Genomic DNA, 21,838 nt, shown 5'->3' with positions numbered 1-21,838 from the left:
ATGTTCCCTGCCCACAATGAGCTTCCAGGCTAAAGGGAGCAAAAATCATGTCCTTGGAGTGCTTTTTTTTCTTTGTATGGTATTTGTTAAACACTTATTATGCACTAAGCATGAGGCAGAGTCTGTGTCCTACATAGGGCTCACAGTCTGAATCCCCATTTTATAGATGAGATGAGATCTCCAGCGGTTGCCTATCAGTCTTTGTATCAAGTAAAAAATCTTCACTATTGGCTTCAAAGCTCTCCATCACCTTGCCCCCTCCTACCTCACCTCCCTTCTCTGCAGCGTGGCTCAGTGGAAAGAGCCCAGGGTTGGGAGCCAGAGGTCATAGGCTCGAATCTCGGCTCTGCCACTTGTCAGCTGTGCAAGTGTGGGCAAGTCACTTAACTTCTCTGTGCCTCAGTTACCTCATCTGTAAAATGGGGATTAAGACTGTGAGCCTCACGTGGGACAACCTGATTACCCTGTATCTTCCCCAGTGCTTAGAACAGTGCTCTGCACATAGTAAGCACTTAACAAATACCAACATTATTATTATTATTATTCTACGATCCAGCCCATACACTCCACTCCTCTGCCATTAACCTCCTCACTGTGCCTCGTTTTTGCCTGTCCCACTGTCGACCCCTGGACCACATTCCACCTCTGGCCTGGAATGCCCTCCCTTCTCACATCTGCCAAACTAGCATAATTCCCCCCTTCAAAGCCCTACTGAAAGCTCACCTCCTCCAGAAGGCCTTCCCAGACTAAGCCCCCCTTTTCCTCTGTTCCTCCTCCCCTCCCTATCTCCCCAACTCCCTCCCTCTGCTCTATCCCCCACCCCACCCCAGAGCACTTGTGTATATATGCATATAATTATCATTTTAACAATGTGCATATATCTATAATGCTATTGATTTTTGTCTACTTGTTTTGTTGTCTGTCTCCCCATTGTTGTGAGCCCATTGTTGGGGAGCAGTTTTCTCAATTTGTTGAGAAATTCACCCCTTCACCTCTCCGCAGCTTAACCCTCTTTTCCCCCCATTTCCCTCTGCTCCTCCCCCTCTCCCTTCCCATCCCCTCAGCACTGTACTCATCTGCTCAACTGTATATATTTTCATTACCCTATTTATTTTGTTAATGAATTGTACATCATCTCGATTCTATTTAGTTGCCATTGTTTTTACGAGATGTTCTTCCCCTCGACTCTATTTATTGCCATCGTTCTCGTCTGTCCGTCTCCCCCGATTAGACCGTGAGCCTGTCAAACGGCAGGGACTGTCTCTATCTGTTGCCGACTTGTTCATTCCAAGTGCTTAGTACAGTGCTCTGCACATAGTAAGCGCTCAATAAATACTATTGAATGAATGAATTTGTTGCTGAATTGTACTTTCCAAGCACTTAGAACAGTGCTCAGCACACAGTAAGTGCTCAATAAATATGATTGAATGAATGAGTGAGTGAAAGAGGAAGTAACCTAGGCACAGACAAGAGAAGTGGCAGGCCTCTTATTCTCCTCTTCCATGTTCTCTAGATTAGTGTAGGCCTTCAAGAGACCCTCCTTGCCCTTTAGCACTTCATTCTCTAATGATGATAGGAGTAATAAAGAGTGTTGTATGTGACTCTTTAAGATTCCTTTCTTTATCTGGGATGTGGGAGGAAGGGAGGAACCTCCTTTACCAATCCATCAATTAACTGCATTTGATAGAGCGCTTGTTGTGTGCAGATTTGGTAAGCACATTTCTGTCACAAGCCCGTTTTGTACCAACCAGGACCTTCCTGGCCCGGGGAAGTCTCAGTGAGATGTAGTAGAAGGTTACTGTGAAAAGTTTTTTAGTTTTACCAACATGTAAGAGTGACACATACACACACTCACTCAATCACCCAAGAATCCAATACCAGTCTGTGGTCAAAGGAGCCCATTCTGCCAATGCTTCTTCTTGCTGCTTCCAAGTACTGTTCTCCTGCTGCTCCCATCTTTCAACATGCCTCTATCTGCACCCGTCCCCAACTGCCCCCTCCTGATTCAAGGCAAACACCTTTTATCTGGCTTAGGCCTGGCAGCTGTAGCTCATGTGCAGTCACTGATTGGTCTAGGCCCCTTACTGAGTAGAACAGGGAGAGAAAACCCCACCTCCCTCCATGCTCCTCCCTCCACAGGCCAGCAATCAATCACCTGCCTCAGGTAGAGCCCATCTCTTCCTTGTTGTTGCTAATACGATCGCAGTCATCTGGGCATGTCACTCCCCTTCTTAAACAACTCCAGTGGTTACCTATCAACCTCCGCTCCAAACAAAAACTTCTCACTCTAGGTTTCAAGGCTGTCCATCACCTTGCCCCTTCCTACCTCTCCTCCCTTCTCTCTTTCTACCGTCCACCCCGCATGCTCCACTCTCCGCCGCCCACCTCCTCACCGTCCCTCGGTCTAGCCCATCCCGCCGTCGACGCCCAGGCCACGTCCTCCCGCGGTCCTGGAATGCCCTCCCTCCTCACCTCCGCCAAAATGATTCTCTTCCCCTCTTCAAAACCCTACTTAAAACTCACCTCCTCCGAGAGGCCTTCCCAGACTGAGCTCCTCTTCTCCCTCTACCACCCCCCTTCACCTCTCTGCAGCTTAACCCTCTTTTCCCCCCATCTCCCTCTGCTCCTCCCCCTCTCCCTTCCCATCCCCTCGGCACTGTACTCGTCTGCTCAACTGTATATATTTTCATTACCCTATTTATTTTGTTAATGAAATGTACATCGCCTCGATTCTGTTTAGTTGCCATTGTTTTTACGAGATGTTCTTCCCCTTGACTCTATTTATTGCCATCGTTCTCGTCTGTCCGTCTCCCCCGATTAGACCGTGAGCCCGTCAAACGGCAGGGACTGTCTCTATCTGTTGTCGACTTGTTCATTCCAAGTGCTTAGTACAGTGCTCTGCACATAGTAAGCGCTCAATAAATACTATTGAATGAATGAATTAAAAAGGCAACTTGTTGGGGGTTCACCGCAGTTTCCTGCCCATAAGGAGTCTTCAGTAGGGCCATATGGATGAACCCGATCCCACTTCAGGGATGTGCAGACAGGTTTGTTTTTGTTTTGGACAGCAAGCCTCAGATCTCTCCAGCCTGGTGTCCCACCACTCGCTACTCATCCTTTTTGTTCGATCTAAATCCCAAGATTTATTTTTCAACAAGCATCTCTTTTGTCGGAGTCATGAGGATCTGCAAAGTGTTAGCGGTATATGGTTTTCTGTGCCGCAGAGAGCAATTTGATCCCAAAGGTATTCACTAAATCAGTCCTTGAAAGCCTTCATTGACTTCAAAGCTGCCCGACATAGCATATCCCAGAGAGACTAAACTATGAATTTCCTGACATCTCGATCAAAAGCAAGCTTCCCTCCATCCTAAGGCCTATAACATCAAAGCAATCTTTTAAAAATTTGCAAGTAAATATTTCTATGGCAACTGAGGCATGGTATTTATCACCTCCATCAGCTTCTAAGCTCGACTCTCTCCTCTCCCCATCCCCAAAGATTTTCTAATAGAAGCAGCTGACCTCGTGCAGAGTCACATGAGAGCTGAGGTTAGAGAGATGTTTTTAGCCCCAGGTGATGGTATTCTTTCCCGCAGTGCTACTCTCACTCTAATGTCTCATATTATTCAAAAGATGGTACTTCCCAGTTTTACTCATTCTACCCAATGAGTGAGAGTGAGAGGGCTCCTTGTAATTGAGTCTGATGTATTAGTTTTTAACTAATAGTTTAGCTTAGTTTTTAACTAGGTATAACAGGCACAGAGAAGTGGAGTGATGATGATGATGGTGTTGGTTAAGCACTTACAATGTGACTTGCCCAAGGTCACACAGCAGACGAGTGGTGGAGCTGGGATTAGAACCCCTGTATCCATTATGCCATGTTCACTTCTCTGGGCCTCAGTTCCCACATCTGTAAAATGGTGATTTAGACTGTGAGCCCCACGTGGGACAGGGACTGTGTCCAACCTGACCTGTTTGTTTCCAACCCAGGGCTTAGTACAGTGCCTGGAGCATAGTAAGTGCTTAACAAATTCCACAATTATTATTATTATTAGAACTGTGCCTTACTTGGAAGAGTGACTGTCAGCCACGATGCAACCTGAGGGAGAGTTCTGCTTTCTTTTGTCTTTGTTGTACTTAGCTGAACCTCTAGAGGAAAAGCGTGGCTCTGTGGAAAGAGCCCAGGCTTGGGAGTCAGAGGTCATGGGTTCTAATCCCCTCTCCGCCGCTTGCCAGATGTGTGACTTTGGGCAAGTCACTTCACTTCTCTGGGCCTCAGTTCCCTCATCTGTAAAATGGGGATGAAAACTGTGAGCCCCAGGTGGGCCAACCTGATCACCTTGTATCCCCCAGCGCTTAGAACAGAGCTTTGCACATAGTAAGCGCTTAAATACCACCATTATTATTATTATTAAAATGCTGGAAAAAAGCACCAAGAACTTGCAGACAGCGGTAAATCAGCCTCTCTGTGGCCTGCACATTAGCAAGCTGAGATTTTTATGGCTTCCCAGGTAGGGATGCATTACAATTCCCCGCACCAAGGAGGATTGGTCCGACCCCTGCTCATTTTCATCTTCAATGTGGTACCATCTCCTGCTGTAGACCTCTGCCACCCTCTGCTGGTACAGTTGCTCTTCCTATGGCCGGTGGCAGAGCTTCATTCATTTATTCAGTTGGATTTATTGAGCACTTACCTTGTACAGAGCACTGTACTAAACGCTTGTAGAGTACAATTCAACAATAAAGTGAGACAATCCCTGTCCACACAGGGCTTACAGTCTAGAAGGGGGAAGACAGACAGCAAAACAAGTTAACTGGCATCAATATAAATAAAGAGAATTATAGATATGTACATATATACACAAGTGCTGTGGGGCAGGTGGTAGAGCAAAGGTAGCAAGTTGGGGCGATGGGGAGGGGGAGCTGAGGAAAAGGGGGGCTTAGTGTGGGAGGCCCTCTTGGAGGAGGTGAGCCTTCAGTAGGGCTTTGAAGGGGGGAAGTGTGCTGGTTTGGCAGATGTGAGGAGGGAGGGCATTCCAGGCCAGAGGTAGGACTTGGGCCAGGGGTCAATGATGGGACAGGCGAGAACAAGGCACGGTGAGAAGGTTAGCACCAAAGGAATGGAGTGTGTGGTTTGGGATATAGAAGGAGAGAAGGGAGGTCAGGTACGAAGGGTCAAGGTGACAGAGAGCTCACTTGCTAACCGAGTCCCCAGATTCTTTATTCGTTAATAATAATTGCATATTAAGAATGTACGATGTGCCAAACACTGGAGTAGTTTCCAGGGAATCAGGTTGGACACAGTCCCTGTTCCACATGGGGCTCACAGTCTTAATCCCTATTTTACAGATGAGGGAACTGAGGCCCAGAGAAGTTAGGTGACTTACCCAAGGTGACACAGCAGACAAGTGGCAGAGCCAGGATTAGAACCCATGTCCTCTCACTCCCAAGTCCCGGCTCTTGCCACAAGGTCATGGTGCTTCTCAGAAAGTGTTTATATTAACGTCTGTCTCCCCTTCTAGAATGTAAGCTCACTGTGGGCAGGGAATATGTCCATTATAGTGTTATATTATACTCTCCCCAATGCTTAGTACAGTGCTCTGCATGGAGTGAGTGCTCAATAAATACAATTGACTGACAGACCAGAATTACAACTCAGGTCCTTCTGACTCCCAATCCCGTGCTCTATCCACTAGGCCACACCGCTTCTATGCAGGGAAATCATGGTGCGGGATGGGCGAAGGAATGGACTTTAAATAACAGTTGATTTCATTCCCCTGCTTCCGGCAGGGGGGCATCCAAAGCTTCCCAACCAAACCCTCTCCTCCCCTCCAACTTCCCCATCACTACTGACACCACCACAGTCCTCATTCCCCAAGCCCCTCAACCTCGGCATTATCCTCACATTTCTTTCCTACACCCTGCATATTCAGTCAGTCGCCAAAGCCTGTCGTTTGTTTCTTCATAACATCTCTAGAATCCGTACCTCTTTTTCCATCCAAATGGCTACCACGGTGGTCCAGGAAGTCACATATCCACCTTGATTACTGCATCTGCCTCCTAGCTGACTTCCCTGCCTCCAGTCTCTCCCCATCCAGTCCATACTTCACAGTACCTCCTGGCTCGTTTCTCTATAAAAAAGTTAAGTCCATATCTCCCCACTCCTCAAAACCCTCCAATAGTTGCTCATCCATCTCTGCTTCAAACAGAAATTGCCACCGTTCATCTCCTTCCGCTTTCAGCAGAGATGGAGAATCAGGCAGTGTTCTGTCTCTGAATAAATTCTTCAGATAATGAAGATGCTGATTGACTTTCCCCTTAACCTTCTCTTCGCCGGGCTGGCAGCTTCCAACTGGAATGTGAAGAAAGCATCAGATGGTAAGGTTTTTCTAAGCTAGAATGGCTGAAAGACTCAAGTAATGTACAACTTCCGATAACATTGCAACCTTGATCATCTCTGCATGGTTGGTGTCTCTTTGGAGAAATTCATTTTAATATCCATCGGGGATACGATGAATATGTTCAGTTGAGAAGCAACATGGCTTGGTGGAAAGAACACAGGCCTGAAAGTCAGAGGACCTGGGTTCTAAATCTTGGGTAGATCACAACTCCTGTGTGCCTCAGTTTCCTACTCTGCAAAATGGGGACAGGGACAGTGCCCAAACTAATTCACTTGTATTTACTCCAGTGCTTAGAACAGTGCTTGACACATAGCAAGTGCTTACTAAATAACTCAATTATTAATAAATGTTATAATTATTAAATGAAATGTGACCACAGTGCTATGATCTACTGAAATTCTGATTTTCCTAGGAGACCGCATTTCAGCTAGAATTCACTGTAGAGACAAATTATGTTTTTAGTTGTTTTCTCTGAATCACCAGAGGAGAATGTTGGAAAAAGTACCGGGCACTTTCAGCCAGCATTATGGCTATGCAAAATAATAAGTGGAGCTTTTGATGTCTATCTTCTCTGAGCTGATTTTCCCAATAAAAAGATTCACTGTGAGTCCCTGAATTAAGATACACTAGTCCTGACCCAGCAACTCCTGTTTGTGGCTCTAAATATCATTATATACCTAAATTCTGAGGATGATAGTCAATAATTTGTTTAGGATGATCAAAATATACAATACACATATTTCATATACATATATAAATATATGCAAATACAAATATATATATTTATATTCTAAATAAATATGCAACATTACATATACAATATACAAAATACACAGTGACACCACTTGGTAGGAGGAGAGATATGCTTTTAGGAGGCATTTGAAGCCCACTGAGTAATTGGAAAAATGAACTCTGCTATTAGTCCAGTGGAAAGAATGTTGCCCTAAGAATCAGGAGACCTGGGTTCTAGTACTGATTCTACTTGTTGAGGTAATTCCACCTGTGTGCAGCTTTCTTATTAAAAAAACCCTTAGGCTGCTCTGAGAGATGGATGGGCTGGCACTGACAAAACATCTGGCTAATGTGGGGAGGAAATCAAGGGATCATAGGTATTTGATCAATAAATGATATTTATTGAGGGCTTACTCTCTGCAGAGCACTGTACTAAGTGCTTGGGAGAGTACGGCATAACAGAACTAGCAGACACGTTCCCTACCCATAACAAGCTTACAGTCTAGAGATGAGCTCCACACTCCAGACCTTACTCCAGTCTCCTATCCTAATCATTTTTCTACAAAAACATTCGGTCCCTGATTCCCCACTCCTCAAGAACTTCCAGTCGTTGCCCAACCACCTCCACATCAAACAGAAACTCTTACCCTCAGCTTTAAAGCAGTCCATCGCCTGACCCCCTCCTACCTCACCTCGCTACTCTCCTACTATAACCCAGCCCACTCCTCTTTGCTCCTCTAATGTTAACCTACTCACCGTATCTCGATCTCGTCTATCTCACCGACGGCCTCTCCCCCACGTACTGCCGCTGGCCGGGAATGTCCACCCCCTTTCCGTATCTGATGGGCAATTACTCTCCCATCCCTCAGAGCCTTATTGAAGGCGCATGTCTTCCAAGAGGCCTTCCCTGACAAAGCCCTCATTTCTTCTTTTCCCACTCTCTTCTGCATTGCCCTGACTCGCTCCCTTTACTCACTAGCCCCCGATCCCAGCCCCACATCACTTGGATATAAGTATGGAGATATGGAGATCCTCAATTCTTTCTGTAGGCTCTAAGCCTCACTTTCCTCTCTCCTGCCTATGGAGTAATAGTAATTGTAGCAGTAGGAGGAGGAAAAGCAGCATAGTGTTATCAGTAGTGGTATATATCATTTTGGGTGTATATATGTAAATATATGTATATATCCATAATGTATTTATATTAATGTCCGTCTCACCCTCTGGACTGTAAGCTTGTTGTAGGCCGGGAATGTGTCCGTTATATTGTTGTGCTGAATCCTCCCAAGCATTTAGTCCAGTGCTCTGTACACAGTAAGTGCTCAATAAATATGTTTGATTGATGGATCGTTTCTTTCTGAAGCTCAAGTCCTCAGTGTCCTGGTCATGTGACCATGGCGGTTTCAGCTGACTTCACAGAGTCATGCCTCATGAGGTGTGGTTGTCCCAGACTACCGTTCCCAGTTTTCCATCAGGTCTCTATGCCTTCTTCTCACTCCCTTCCGGCTTGACTCCAGACTAAAGCGTCTTCCCATCAGCTGCCATGCCCCACTTCTCTCCCTACCAACAGCCCCCTGCTCTTCCCTCACTGCCTTTGGCCTCCGCTGTCCAACTGTCCTCCCTCCCTATATTCTCTGTAAACCTCCTGTGGCCAAAGATCCTGTCTACCAATTCTACTGTGACGTGTTTTCCCACTTTCATAGTACAGTGTCCTCTCCACAATAAGAACTCAATAAATTCCATTGACCGATGATTGATGATTCCCACTTTGGGGGCTTTCAGTCCATACCTTCACCTCCAGGTTCTTGCTCTCTCCTTTCCCCTCAGGAGATCCTGTTCTTACCCTCATTTTTTTTGCCGGTCTCCTGGCTCCATTTGACCTGCGTAGGCACTGGTGCTCAATAACTAGAATTGATTGATTCCACACTTGAATCCGTGCACCACTCTCCTCCTGCTGAAAGATCCTGCACTCTTTTTCCAGGCTCTAGGCCTCACTTCCCTCTCACCCATCCATATAATAGCAGGAGGAGGAGGAGGAGGAGGAGAAGAAGTAGCGTGGCTTAGTGGAAAGAGCACGGACTTGGGAGTCAGAAAGTCACACATTCTAATCCAAGCTCTGCCACTTGTCTTGAACAAGTCACTTCACTTCTCTGTGCCTCAGTTACTTCATCTGTAAAGTGGGGATTGAGACTGTGAGCCCCTGGTGGGTCAGGGACTGTGTCCAACCTGATGTATTTGCTTCTGCCCCAGTGCTTAGTACGGTGCCTGGCACAAAGGAAGGGCTTAATATATGCCACAGTTATTATTATCATTATTTTAGTAATAGCAGTGATATCAGCAGTAGTATCAATAAGAGGAGGAGAAGGAGCAGCAGCAGCAATGCAGCGTGGCTTAGGGGAAAGAGCCTAGGCTTGGGAGTCAGAGATCACGGGTTCTAATACTTGCTCTGCCGCTTGTCAGCTGTGTGAGTTGGGCAAGTCATTTCACTTCTCTGTGCCTCAGTGACCTCATCTGTAAAATGGGGATTAAGACTGTGAGCCCCACGTGGGATAACCTGATTACCTTGTATCCCCCCCAGCGCTTAGAACAGTGCTTAGCACATAGTATGCGCTTAACAAATGCCATCATTATTATTATTATTATCATTATTATTATAGTAATAGTAGTAACAGCATCAGTAGGTACCCATTTGGTGAGGTTCATTGGACAAGGCACTGGGAAATACTTAATAATGAAGTGATACCTTTGGAAAGAGTCCGGGCTTGGGAGTCAGAGGTCATGAGTTCGACTCCCGGCTCTGCCACTTGTCAGCTGTGTGACTGTGGGCAAGTCACTTCACTTCTCTGTGCCTCAGTTACCTCATCTGTAAAATGGGGATTAACTGTGAGCCTCACGTGGGACAACCTGATTACCCTGTATCTACCCCAGCGCTTAGAACAGTGCTCGGCACATAGTAAGTGCTTTTAACAAATACCAACATTATTACTCATAAGGACTCCCTTTATTCATCTCCCCACCCAGCCCCATTGAATTTATGTACATATCTCTAGTGTGTTTATTAATAACAATAATAATAATTGTGGGATCTGTTAAGTCCTTACTATGCTCCAAACACTGGTCTATGCGCTGGGATAGATACAAACTATAGGTTGGACACAGTCCCTGTCTCACATGGGGCTCACAATCTTAATCCCCATTTTACAGACGAGGTAACTGAGGCCCAGAGAAGTTACTTGACTTGCCCAAGTGCACACAGCAGACAAGTGGCAGAGCCGGGATTAGAACTCACGTCCTCTGACTCCCAAGTCCATGCTCTTGTCATTAGGCCATGCTGCTTCTCGGAAGATATTTATATTATCTCCCCCTCTAGAATGTAAGCTCACTGTGGGCAGGGAATTAGTCCATTATATTGTTCTATTGTACTCTTCCCAGTATTTAGACAGTGCTCTGCGCACAGCGAGTGCTCAGTAAATACATCTGATTCCCCTGCTCCAGCGAATTGTTATAAAGTATCATTTTTCACCTGCCCATCTCTCTGTTACCCTGCTCTCACTCTCCCGTTTTTTAGCTTCGCCCATCTTCAGGACCCACCCTGTCCACCTCTGGGTCTCAGTCATCTCTCCCTGCGCCCGTCTCTTTATCCTCCAGGACCCATCCCAAGGCTTAGGATTCAATCTTCACCCCAGATTCTCCCTCCTCCAGATGCTGGCTCTCCCTACACCTAGACAGTGCGAGTTGAATTCATATTTGGGAGTCTAGCGGAATGCATGTATTTCTATAGACAGTTGGTAACGTGCACTGAAATATCTGTAACTTTCAATGAATTTTTGTTTGGGTGTCTAAGGTGGAAAGGCTTTTGGCAAATTTATCTTCCAACAGTTCTGTTCACCAGAAAATAGAAAAAGAATTCCCATTGGACCTCAAAAAGGATATAAACATTCTCCTCTAATGAGTATTTGAGTAATATTGTTTAGTTCTGATTTCAAGGTGCTTTACGGTCATTATACAGTTGTTTCCTACAACATTCCTGAGACTGTCAGTGACTTCATTTTGCGGAGGAGGAAACTGACACAGAAATGCAAAATGACTCTTTCAAGGTCAGAGAGGGACTAAGCTACAGAGTTAACATTAGAAATCGAACTTACCGATTTCCAATCTTATGTTTACGAGTTGCTTAGTGTGTTCTCTCCAATACTGTTGTATTTATTGGAAAAAAGTTTGAATGAGAATTTTCACATTAAGATGCTGTTTCTGGACAAACTTTGACTTATCGTTAACCAATTGTCTTTGCAAGACAGTGTGTGCCCCGTCTGAGAAACTGAGAGCAGTTGAGTGAGTTGCCCAAGGTCACACAGCGGACAGGTGGTGGAGGTGAGATTAGAACCCAGGTCCTCTGACTACCGAACCCGTGCTCTTTTCACCAGGCCTTGCTGTTTCTTGTGCTTCATCAATAAAATTGGGATTAATGGCTGTTCTCTCCTTTAGACTGCGATGCTCCGGTGGGACAGGGACTGATTATCTTATATCTACTTCAAACACCTTGTACAGTCCTTGGCACAACATGAGGGCTTAACAAAGAATCACCATGATTACTTACAGTCTAGTGTCATTCTAATTCTATCATCTGCTTGCCGGGTTGTAGGTAGTTTATAGGTAGCCTGTAGGATCGCTGCTGCCTCTGAACCATGGCCCTAGTCTCTGACCACACGAAATCCCCCCCGTAATAATAATAATAATGATTATGGTATTTGTTAAGTGCTTAGTATGTGCCAGACACTGTACTAAGCACTGGGGTGAATACAAGCTAATCGGACTGAAAACAGTTCCTGCCCAACATGGGGATCACAATCTCAATTCCCATTTTACAGAAGAGGCAACTGAGGCATAGAGAAGTGAAGTGATTTGCCCAAGGTCACACAGCAGACAAGTGGCGGAGCCGGAATTAGAACCCACGACCTTCTGACTCTCCGGCCCTTGCTCTACCCACTAAGACATTCTGCTTCTCCTCCTGATTCTGTACCCAAGTCCCTCTACTCTCTGACCATGGGAATCTCTATCTGTCTGCCCCCAAACCCTTCCATTCATTCATTCATTCATTCATTCATTCATTCATTCATTCATTCACTCACTCATATTTATTGAGCACTTACTGTGTGCAGAGCAATAATAATAATAATGTTGGTATTTGTTAAGCGCTTACTATGTGCCGAACACTGTTCTAAGCGCTGGGGTAGACATAAGGGAATCAGGTTGTCCCACGTGGGGCTCACAGTCTTAATCCCCATTTTACAGATGAGGGAACTGAGGCACAGAGAAGTTAAGTGACTTGCCCACAGTCACACAGCCGACAAGTGGCAGAGCTGGGATTCGAACTCATGAGCCCTGACTCCAAAGCCCGTGCTCTTTCCACTGAGCCACGCTGCTTTGTACTGAATGCTTGGGAAAGTACAGTGCAGAAATAAAGAGTGACAATCCCCGTCCATCACGAGCTCACAGTCTAGAGGAGGGCAGATGGCATCTGTGCAAATAAACAGACATCAGTGGAAATAAATAAAATGACAGAAATATACATAAGTGCTGTGGGAAAGAGCAAAGGGAGCAGGTGGGGGTGATGCTGAAGGGAGTGGGAGATGAGGAGAAGTGGAGGTTAGTCTGGGAAGACTTCGTGGAGGAGATGGGCCTTCAGTAAGGCTTTGAAGTAGGGGAAAGTAATCATTTAGACTGTAAGCCCGTCACTGGGCAGGGATTGTCTCTATCTGTTGCCGAATTGTACATTCCAAGCACTTAGTACAGTGCTCTGCACATAGTAAGCGCTCAATAAATACTATTGAATGAATGAATCTGGAGGATTTGAGGAGGGAGGGCGTTCCAAGCCAGAGGTAGATCGTGGGCCAAGGGTCGGCAGCGAGACAGGCAAGATCTGGCGGAGCGAGGATTAGAACTCAGGTCCTTCTGACTCCCAAGCCTGTGCTCTAACCATCAGGCCATGCTGATCTGTGAGATGGAGAGAACTGGTGCAGAGCCATAAGGTTGGGGGAGAGGAGTTTTTGCTTGATGCAGAAAGAGATGGGAATCCATTGGAGGATTTTGAGGAGTGGAATTGGGTGATGAGAATCAAGTGAGGTTTGAAGATGGGCCTGGCAGCAGGATGGAGTGCAGACTGGAGGGTGGAGAGGAGGAAGAAAGGGAGACCAGCGAGGAGGCTGATGGAGTCTTCTAAACATGATGTGAGAACAGTCTGAACCAGGATGGTGACAGTTTGGATGCAGAGGAAGCCACTTACAGTCTTAATCCCCATTTTACAGCTGAGGAAGCAGAGGCACAGAGAAATGAAGTGTCCTTCCCAAGATCACACAGCTGACACATAGTGGAGGCAGGATTAGAACCCAGATCCTTCTGACTCCCAGGCCTGTACTCTATCCACTAGGTCAGGCAGCTTCCTAAATCTGGTTAAATCAAAAGAGTTCAGTTACTGACAGTGTCCATGGCTGGCAAAGTAGTGGTTGGCAAAACGAACCTTGTCTCGGGCCATACCATCCTGATCGCACCCGATCTAGTCTGATCGCAGAGGCTAAGCAGAGTCAGGCCTGGTTGTATTTGGATGGGAAACTACCTGGAATACCGGTTGCTCTAGGCTTTTTCCTCAAGACTGTAAGCTCTTTCCTTCGATTCATTCATTCAATTGTATTTACTGAGCACTTACTGTGTGTAAAGCATTGTACTGAGCATCTGGAAAAGTACAATATAACAATAAACGAATACATTCCCTGCCCATGATTAGTTTACATTCTAGTGGGGGAGACAGTCATTAATGTGAAAAAATAAATTACAAATATGTACATCTGTGGACAGCGAACTTGCCCACCCAATCTGTTATACTGTTCTCTCCCAAGAGCTGAGTACAGTGCCCTGTACAAAGTAAGTGCTTAATACAATCGATTGTTCTGCTCATAATAAGTGCTCAATAAATATGAGTGATTGCTTGACTATTGAATAGTGGGGATTTAAAACTGCCCGGCACCTGCACACTGGGTGAAATACAAGAAAATTCATGAAAATTCAAGAAATTCAAGAAATCCAAAGCACCCTGAGCCTGCTTTAAGTCAACCGCATTCCTGCATTCTGATGACTTCATTGTGGCTTTCCATCACTGAATCAGTAACTCCTTGCATTAGTCTGGGAATTGGACTACGCTCTTACTGTAACTGTTTAAAGTTGCCAATAGACTTATAAAAGTGAACTTTAAGCCATTACAAGCCATTACCAATTAAATAATCAATTAATGGTATTTGTTGAACACCTATAATGTGCAAAGCTTTTAACTAAAGCACTTGGAGATCTCCCAACCTAATGGGGGAGAGCGGCGGTCAAAAACTGTTTACAGCTAGCGTGAGGGGGAGGAAGAGCAAATATATGAGAGGAAGTAGCGCAAATATATCTGGATGAAAGGGCTGAATAAATCATTGAGTAGGCAAAGAAAAATATCCATATAAATATAAAAGAGCTTAATAGAAAGTACTAAGAGTGGGTGAGAATTGTATTTGTGAAAATACAGTTACCCTGTGTTACACTAGTGAACAACTGATGAGAACTAACCTCCTCACAGTGCCTGGTGCCTCGTTCTTGCCTGTCCCGCTGTTGACTCATGGCCCACGTCCTACCACTGACCTGGAATGCCCTCCCTCCTGCCAAACTAGCTCTCTTCCCCCCTTCAAAGCCCTACGGAGAGCTCACCTCCTCCAGGAGGCCTTCCCAGACTGAGCTCTCCCTTTCCCTCTGCCTCTCCTCCCCTCCCCATTCCTCCTCCTCCCTCCCTCTGCTCTTCTCCCTCCCCATTCCTCCCCCTCCTCCCTCTGCTCTCCCCCCTCCCCCTCCCCACAACACTTGTGTATATTTGTATATATTATTTATTACTCCATTTTATTAATGATGTGTATATATATCTAAGGTTCTATTTATCTTGATGGTATTGATGCCTGACTACTTGTTTTGTTTTGCTGTCTGTCTTCCCCTTTTAGACTGTGAGCCCATTGTTGGGCGGGGATTGTCTCTATCTGTTGCCGAATTGTACATTCCAAGCGCTTAGTACCATGCTCTGCACACAGTAAGCACTCAATAAATATGACTGAATGAATTGAATGAACGAACTGCAGTGAAAGAGCACATATTGGCTTGAAATGACTCATCTGTATAACACGCTAGCCAAATAAGAGAAGCAGAGTGGCCTATTGGCAAGACCACAGGCCTGGGAGTCTCAGGACCTGGGTTCTAATCCCAGCTCTGCCACTTGTCTGCTGTGTGACCTCGGGCAAATCATTTCATTTCTCTGTGCCTCAGTTAGATCATCTGCAAAATGGGGGTTTAAATCTGTGGACTCCATGTGGGTCATGGACTGTATCCAACCTGATTCACTTGTACCTACCCCAGTGCTTAGTACAGAGCCTGGCACATAGTAAGCACTTAACAAATACCATTTTTAAAAAGTGGGTTTCCGAAAATTGACAACAGACAAGCCACGCCTGCCCTTATGCCTCACTCGCTGTACCAAGGTGAACCGGGGCATCTGCCATTTCAAGATTAAAACGTCATCTCGTGACTGCCTGAGCTAGCAAAGCAGAACTCAGAAGTGTGGGCAGGGCACCACCCCTGTGACCGAAGCTTCCGAACACCCCAGGTCAGGAATGCAGAGGAAAGGGTCCCTCGCTCCAGGGCCAACCAAATAAGGAGGAGTGAGGAGGCAAGGGGGGAGGGGGACGAGGAGATTGGAAAAGCAAAATCTGGAAGTTAAAACAGCCTGAAAGGACTGGTAAGTAATTAATTATGGTATTTGTTAAGCGCTTATTATATGCCAGGCACTGTACTAAGCTCTGGGGTGGGTACAAGCAAATTGGGTTGGACACAATCCCTGTCCCATGTGGGGTTCACAGTCTTAATCCCCATGTTACAGATGAGGTAACTGAGGCCCAGAGGAATGAAGTGACTTGCCCAAGGCCACACAGCTCAGTATAGTGCTCTGCACACAGTAAGCGCCTAATTAAATACATCTGAATGAATGAAAAGTGGCAGAACCAAGATTAGAACCCATGACCTTCGACTCCCAGGCCCCTGTCCTATCCACCGCGTTATGAATGTCCCCCGTGCGCTTATGGGGATGATGGGAGCTGGTGCTTCACCATGTGAATGTAACTCATAAGTATATCCCACTCCAGTGGGAAGCTTTCATGGGCGGGAGCTAGCTGCTTCACCAAATGTGAGTAATGCAAAAATCTACCCCTCCGGAGCAAAAGTTCTCCTGGGGCAGGAGCTAGTCGCTTCGCCACGTCCAAGGAACTTTTGTTTCCTTCTGAGGGGAAAATCTTCTGTTTGAATGGATGCAGGGTGTCGTAGACACGGGGTGCCGAACTGGAATAAGTGTACTCCTTCCCAGCAGGGAATTTCAATTCACCGGGTGGAAAAAATTTTGTATGGCTCAGGGGGACTGCGGTCTGTCACGCTAACCACACCGATCCTCCAATCCGTACCCCACACGATGGGTGTCACTGATGAACTTGGGTCTATTTCTACAGCTCTACACTGGGAGTTCGTTGTGGGCAGGGATTGTGTCTGTTGTTTGTTATATAGTTAGGTAGTATGTATATACGTATTCTCCCAACTGCTTATATATACATATATATATATATGTGTGTATACACAAGTATATGTGTGTGTGTGTGTGTGTGTGTATGTATGCTAAGCACTTGGGAGAGTACATATAACAATATATTATATATATACACACAATAACAAATACACATACACTATATACAGTCAATAGTGTATGTATATTTGTTGTTATATTGCTATATTGTGTGTATATATACAATATATTGTTATATTGTACTCTCCCAAGCGCTTAGTACAGTGCTCTGCACACAGTAAGTGCACAATAAATAAGATTGAATGAATGAATGTAGCTCTTAAGCATTTTGCCCTCTTAAGCACTAAATACCATTGATTGATTGATTGATTGATTAGAAAGGTAAACCAATGTATCCTTTCATTCACCCTTTTGTACCCTTTATTCACCCCACCCTCAGCCCCACAGCACTCATGTACAATCCGTAATTTATTTATTTATAATAATGTCTGTCTCCCCCTCTAGACTGTAAATTCCTTGTGGGCAGGGAACATGTCTACCAACTGTTATATTCTACTCTCCAAAATGCTTAGTACAGAACTCTACACACAGTAAGCTCTCAATAAATATGACTGAGTGATGGGTTGTTTGTATACCCATCAGGATTAGCTATTTCCTATTGTTAAAGAGGAGAAGCGGACTGTGAAGTTACTATTTCACGACTCAAGAGGCATTGTTTTATGCGTGGTTCCTTGATCGGTTTGAGTAAAAATAGCACCGATGCCTTCAAACATCTCAGGGTGCTTCAGGGAATGCCGCAAGTCTGAATCTTTAATTACTGAAAGGAGAGAAAAGCTGTGGAGGATTTTTGGAGTGGTGACTGTATGAGATTTTACTGATGGCCATCATATATTAAACGGGATTTAAAAAGGATTACACCTTAATGTTTGCTTTGATAATCGGGTAAATTTATACGGGAATAAAAACCAATATAATGGAGAGATAGCAGTTATACACTAAGGGCCTGTAAACAAAAATAAGTACAGCTTTTTTAATGTTTAAAACAATATGACACTGCTACGATGAGATGGTAAAGTAATGGGCAAACATTTGACAGGTACCATTTTAGCATAAAGATTGGATAAAGATAGCCCACATCCTCTATCTGGCCTGGAACTTCCTACCCCTTCCTATGCGAAGCAGTATCGCTCTCTCCATCTTCAAAACCTGATTATGAACTCCTCCAAGGAGGCTTCAACAATTAAGCCCTCTTTTCCCCTACTCCCTTTGCACACGTACTGGGTTCTCTAACCTTTAAGCATTTGATATTAACTGCACCCACAACCTTAAAACACTTATGTACACATTCACAATTTATTTATACTGATGTTTGTATCCCCCTCTAGATTCTAAACTCCTATTTACCAACTCCACTGTACAGATTGAAAAGAGTTTCTGTTTGTGGGGAGTTGGGGTAGACATGGACTGAACATCTTTTTAGAAAAAGAATCCATGTGGCAGAGTGAAGTGTGGAGTAGAGAGGGGATGGAAAAGAGGCAGGAAGATGAGTGAGGAGGCTGATACGGTTGTCAAGTTAGGAGATGATTAAGTGCTTGGATCAGCGTGGTAACAGTCTGGATGGAGAGGAAAGGGCAGATTCTTGAGATGTTGTGTAGGTAAAACTGACAGAGGAGAACTGACAGGAGTTCGTGATGGATTGAATGTATGGGTTGAATGAGAGAGGTGAGTCTCCTACATCAAACTTCACACTAAGAGGCCTATACAGCTGTAAGAGCATCCAACCTTTAAAATTACTGGGAGACCTAGACCCGTTATCACCATCCACACCATCATCATCACCATCAGTATTTATTGAGCACTTACTAGGCGAGAACTATAATAGGTGCTCAGTAATCTACAATAGAAATCTGATCGCCCCCACCCCACTCCCCCACCCCCCAACCAAGCTCTAATAATCATAATGATGGTATTTGTTAAGCACTTTCTATGTGCAAAGCACTGTTCTAAGCGCTGGGGGGATACAAGATGATCAGGTTGTCCCTCGTGGGGCTGACAGTCTTAATCCCCATTTTACAGATGAGGGAACTGAGGAACAGAGAAGTTAAGTGACTTGCCCAAGTCACACAGCTGACAAGCAGCAGAGCTGGGATTAGAACCCATGACCTCTGACTCCCAAGCCTGGGCTCCTTCCAATGAGCCACAAAGCTCTAGTTCAGCCCATGCTGGCTCTCAATTTTTCTAATTTCCAGTTTAGGTTATTTGATTCTTAAGGAGAAGATGTTACTACATTTTCTCCATTGAAGGGCTTAAACTAGTTTTATTTAGATGTTAACCCACAGTTTTCATGGAGTTATAAAGTAGTAGGTTAGAAAATGACTTATACAACTTTTACGGCTTCTTCCACCATAGCACTGAGGAGAAGCAGCATGGCGTAGTGGATCGAGTACGGGCCAGGGAGTCAGAAGGTTGTGGTTCTAATTCTGGTTCTGCCACTTGTCTGCTGTGTGACCTTGGGTAAGTCACTTCACTTCTCTGGGTCTCAATTCCCTCATCTGTAAAATGGGGACTAAGACTGTGAGCCCCAGGTGGGACAGGGAACGTCCATCCCGATTTGCTTGAATCCAACCCAGTGCTTAGTACAGTGTCTGGCATATAGTAAACACTTAAATATCATTATTATTATAACACCTACATCTGATATTACTGCCTAGGCAATTATCACAGTGCCAAGCCATGGCCTAGAGCAACGTAAGGAATCTTGAGGACTGAAAATACCTTGATCTGATGAATGTGGTATAAATCTTGTTCAATTTAAACATGTTTACCTGTGGTCCCAGGCATCATGCTTCCCAGGAAAGTGACTTCCTGGATATTACCTCTCCCCCAACCCTATCCTGTTTCTAACTCCTTTCTTAACCCTCCTGTGCTATTTATTCCCCTTTCATTTCTCCAGGAAAGTCTGATTCTAAATGTGTTGGTCTTCTGTTGGGCTTTGATGATTCAAACTGTTCCGGAAAGAATTACCTTTCCTTGTAAATGCTTTACTGAAAAGCTAATTTATAGCCTTTCCATTAGTAACCCTGAAGATTTTTGTGGTGGTCCTCTGTCATGAGGATCGTAATTTTCAAAGAAATTATTCATTTTAGGAAAACAGTGAATCTTGAAGAAATTTTCTGTTTACGTGATTAGATGCTCAGTAAATACTTTTAGCTGACCAAAATCGAACAAGCTGGGCAAGTTGGGCAATAAAATGGTATCCATAAGGGATTCCCAAAAAAGAGCACTATTGTCATTCTGTCATTTCCAAGTTCATTATCCTTTCTCCAGTTGACCCAGGGACTTCTCCTTTTGCAATAAACTATAAGGCCTTGATTTACAACTAAGTTGAGACAGAATTTGCATTTATTTTAATTTATTTTAAAGTCTGTCTACCCCTCTAGACTGTAAGCTCTTCATGGCCACGGATTATGTCTACCAACTCTACTATACTATACTTTCCCAATCTTTGTCCATTGTTCTGCACCAAATAAACATTCAGTAAATACCACTGATTGACTGATTGTCACAAATGAGACTTCAAATGTTGGTAATTTCCTTTTTCCAGACCTTGAATTTCAGTCCCGCTGAAGTTTAAAATGAACTCATCCATTCAGCCAAAGAGATAGAGAGCATTTTAAATGCCACATTTTAAAATTCAGCTTTCATTTTGAAAACAAACTTCTCCATAAGGCATGACAGATGTTGGTTAGATAATAACAGCTGTTGCAAATAATACATTTTTATTAACGGAGGAATGGGAATTGTCCCTCCTGTAAGATGGATAATGCCTCTGTGAAAATATCAGATGGAAGTTGATGCAAGGTATTAGAGTCATCTATAACCTGAGTGCAGTGGTTTGCTCCTACACTGCCATCTCTCCTGCACCTTTGGAAAAGGCAATGCGGCCTTAGCAGTGCCAAAAGGAATTCAGCTGGAATGCTGATTGCCCTGGACAACCCCTACTATATTCTCCCTGTTTCCCCACCCCTGGTTGTCTTTGTTAAGTGCTTACTATGTGCCAGGTACTGTTCTAATAGCTGGGGTCGATACAGGGTAATCAGGTTAGACTCAGTCCCTGTCCCACATAGGGGTCACAGTATAAATCACCATTTTACAGATGAGGTATCGGAGGCACAGAGAAGTGAAGTGACTTGCCCAAGGTCACACAGCAGACAAGTGGCGGAGCCAGAAATAGAACCCAGGTCCTTTTGACGCTCGGGCCAATGCTCAGTAGACAACACTGCTTCTTTTGAAGTGAGCAGGTTTTCAGGGTGGTGAGACAAGGCAGAGTAAGGCAGCCACCCAACAAACAGCAGATGCCAGGCCTACAGTCCCGGGCCTCAGGGTAAAATAAGATGGAAGAAGGGATTTCAGCTGGAGGTGCCCCAGACGAAAGCAGCAGCAGGGCCTGGGTGCATTTTATTTTGTTGTATTGATGTCTGTTTATTTGTTCTGATGTCTGTCTCCCTGCCTCTAGACTCTGAGCTTGTTGTGGGCAGGGATTGTCACTCTTTATTGTTGAATTGTACTTTCCCAAGCACTTAGTACAGTGCTCTGCAAACGGTAAGGGCTCAATAAATACAGTCGAATGAATGAAGCCCGGGCAGGCGGCCCCTCCCCATCCCGGACCCTCATCAACCTCTCTTCTATCACCTCGCTTCATCCACTTCTTTCATTCAATCATATTTTTCGAGCGCTTACTATAGGCAGAGCACTTTACTAAACGTTTGGGAGAGTTCAATAAAACAGACACATTCCCTGCCCACAGCGAGCTTACAGTCTAGAGCGGGAGGCAGACATTAATATAAATAAATAAATTACAGATATGGTCGCAAATGCTACCCCATGATTTACTTGGCCAACCAGGCACCATGACTTCAATCTGGAGGCCATAGAAGCAAGAGCTCTCAGAGGGAGAAGCGCAGCGGGAAAGGACGGAGGGAAAGAGAAGTTCAGAAGTATCACGTCACCTTGCTCTGAACTCCAAGAACTTAGTTGCTGTTTCATGACTCCTTTATCATAGGGAGTTCTCAGT

The sequence above is a fragment of the Ornithorhynchus anatinus genome, chromosome 2 (assembly GCF_004115215.2).
Source record: "Ornithorhynchus anatinus isolate Pmale09 chromosome 2, mOrnAna1.pri.v4, whole genome shotgun sequence".
In the NCBI taxonomy this organism is placed as follows: Eukaryota; Metazoa; Chordata; class Mammalia; order Monotremata; family Ornithorhynchidae; genus Ornithorhynchus; species Ornithorhynchus anatinus.
The sequence above is the reverse complement of the archived record's forward strand: the minus strand, read 5'-3'. Positions refer to the sequence as shown.